Consider the following 3,324-nt stretch of genomic DNA (forward strand, 5'->3'; position numbering starts at 1 on the left):
GAAAAGATCCCGAATAGGCAGGGGAATGTTGAAAAAGAAAACCAAACCTGGTGGCATCACAATTCCGGACTTCAAGCTCTATTACAAAGCTGTCATCATCAAGACAGTATGGTGCTGGCACAAACACAGACACATAGATCAATGGAACAGAATAGAGAGCCCAGAAATAGACCCTCAACTCTATGGTCAACAAATCTTCGACAAAGAAGAAAAGAATATCCAATGGAAAAAAGTCTCTTCAACAAATGGTGTTGGGAAAATTGGACAGCCACATGCAGAAGAATGAAACTGGACCATTTCCTGACACCACACACACAAAATTGACTCAAAATGGATGAAAGACCTAAATGTGAGACAGGAATCCATCAAAATCCTTGAGGAGAACACAGGCAGCAACCTCTTCGACCTCAGCCGCAGCAACTTCTTCCTAGAAACATTGCCAATGGCAAGGGACGCAAGGGTAAAAATGAACTATTGGGACTTCCTCAAGATAAAAAGCTTTTGCATAGCAAAGGAAACAGTCAACAGAACCAAAAGACAACCAACAGAATGGGAGAAGTTATTTGCAAATGACATTTCAGATAAAGGGCTAGTGTCCAAAATCTATAAAGAACTTATCAAACTCAACACCCAAAGAACAAATAATCCAATCAAGAAATGGGTAGAAGACATGAACAGACAAGTCAGGAAACGACAGATGTTGGCGAGGATGTGGAGAAAGGGGAACCCTCCTACACTGTTGGTGGGAATGCAACTGTGGAAAACAATAAGGAGGTTCCTCAAAAAGTTGAAAATAGAGCTACCATACTACCCAGCAACTGCACTACTGGGTATTTACCCCGAAGATACAAATGTAGTGATCTGAAGGGGTACCTGCACCCCAATGTTTATAGCAGCAATGTCCACAATAGCCAAACTATGGAAAGAGCCTAGATGTCCATCGACAGATGAATGGATAAGGAAGATGGAATATTATGCAGCCATCAAAAATGAAATCTTGCCATTTGCAATGGTGTGGATAGAACTAGAGGGTATTATGCTAAGTGAAATAAGTCATTCAGAGAAAGACAATTATCATATGATCTCACTGATATGAGGATTTTGAGAAACAAGACAGAGGGTCATAGGGGAAAGGAGGGAAAAATGAAACAAGATGAAACCAGAGAGGGAGACAAACCATAAGACGCTCTTAATCTTAGGAAGCATCCTGAGGGTTGCTGGAGTGGAGGGGGCTGGGGGGATGAGATACCTGGGTGATGGACACTGGGGAGGCTATGTGTTATAAGGAGCACTGGGTATTATATAAGACTGATGAAGCACAGACCTATACCCCTGAAACAAATAATACATTATATGTTAATTAAAAATAAATTAAAAAATAAGAGGAACGTGGAGTTTTGATAGGGATTGTGTTGAATCTGTAGATCAGTTCGGGAAGTTTTGCCATTTTAACAATTTTAAGATTCTCAATCCAGGAACATAGGATATCTTTTTAAAAATTTATTTAGTTCTTTTTACAGTGTTTTGTGGTTTTCAGTGTACAAGTTTTACACTTTTTTGTTAAATTTATTCCTAAATATTCTTTTTGGTTCTATCATAAGTGAAATTCAATTTTATTTTTTTATTTTTATTTTTTTTTTAGGTTTAGATTTTGGCATTTTAATTTCTTTTGAATATGTCACTTTGTGCAAGCTAAGAAACAGAATCAAACTAAGGCAGTCTAGTCTATCTAGGGATCCAGGTTGAGTCTTGCAGTCTTCAGCAGAATGACATCATAATGCAAGGTGCTAACAACAGGTTTATACTCTCTAAATAACAATCACTTATCTACATTTTTTCCTTAGGAAACAGCCAAAGTCCAGTCCTTAAAGGCACGATATACAGAACATCTTGACCTATGAAGAACAGAATAATCCAAATTATGTTGGCCAACTTACTGGTGGACCAAATCAAAGCCAACCAAGGATTGGTGAACAGAAGTGTTTACCTTCTGGAAACTTGCTCTGAGATTTAAAAAAGTCCTGGCTGCTGTTAATAAGAAAGCAAGTAAAAAATATTACAGATGCACCCACACTGACATTTGATTTGCCAAGGTCTTCCACTAGCACACAAAGTGAGAGATGAGTGTAGGGGTCAGATACTTAGATGTTTTCAAGATAAATTACGAGTAATATGAAATTTGACATATTAAATTTTTCCATTTGCTACCAGAACTGACAATAAGGACTATTTAAAAGAAATGCTGAACTCTAAAAAGGGTGGCAGCAGTAACACTCTCCACTACAGGATGACCTCCTGCTTTCCCACACCATTAACACCGCTACTCTTCCAAGATACATATTCGTGTGGAAAAACTTGTCAGCTTTTGCCAGAGCCAGGAGATGAAAAATAGAGCATGTCCTAATTAGTTAATTTGTAATTGTAAGCTCAGTTGACATCTTGAGGATGGCTATTCTTTTGTTTAACATCTGCAGACTGCAGAACTCCTTAGCCCTTAGTCAGTTTCTGCTCAATATCTTAAAGCTGGTCTCAGTCCCATCTGTGACTCTTCTCCTCAGGGTTGAGGGTTGGTGCTAGTCATCAAAATCTGGAATGTCATCGTAGGAGTAACCCCGGTAGCCTTTGGATGCACAGTAGGCGATTCGAAGGTGGTAAAATCCTGGCAGGAACACCAGGACGCCAATGATCAGAACGGGAACAGCCCGGTCTGCCTCCCCTTTGCTGAGAGAGCCAGCCAGCAGAAGGGAGCCTACGATTATGAGAAAGGCGCCGGTGAAAAACAGCACTGTAGCAAGCGCAATGGCCTTATATAGGATCTTAGGAGGGCTCTTCTTAAACCAAAGGTCAATGTAGCCATCGTCTGTGCTGGAGAGCCTTGAGTATTTCACGTTACTACTGGGCATTCCAGTAGCCAGGTTGGTACGAGACGGCATCGTAACACACTGACACAGCTATAGTCGGAGCGCACGCGCCCACAGCTCGCTCACGGTTGGCAGCAGAGGTGCCTGAGGCCTCATGGCACGCCTCACCTAACCGCCACCCCGCCCCACCCGCCCACCTCGGCGCCGGAAGTGGCACGCCGAACCTCCATTTTATTTTTTGCAAAGTTTCATTCAGTTGACTTTTGTATATTGATATTATATCCTGCAGCCTTGCTGAACTGGTTCATTAGTGTTACTAGTTTGTTTGGTTTTTTTTTTTTTTTTTTTGGTCTGGATTCCTTAGGATTTTCTATATACCAGATAATGTCAACTGCAAATACAGTTTTATTTCTTCCTTTCCAATCTGGATCCTTTTACTTCTTTTTCCTGCCTAATTATCCTA

General features: G+C 40.7%; 1 pseudogene; it reads right to left on the reverse strand.

The window, feature by feature from the left end:
• Window positions 1-1,650: 1,650 nt before the first annotated feature.
• On the reverse strand, window positions 1,651-3,047 carry LOC112822160 (transmembrane protein 230 pseudogene; annotated as a pseudogene).
• Between the last annotated feature and the right edge of the window lie 277 nt (window positions 3,048-3,324).

This window comes from Callorhinus ursinus, unplaced genomic scaffold (assembly GCF_003265705.2).
Source record: "Callorhinus ursinus isolate GAN/ISIS: 27379988/994484 unplaced genomic scaffold, GSC_fseal_2.0 scaffold1, whole genome shotgun sequence".
NCBI classification, from domain to species: domain Eukaryota; kingdom Metazoa; phylum Chordata; class Mammalia; order Carnivora; family Otariidae; genus Callorhinus; species Callorhinus ursinus.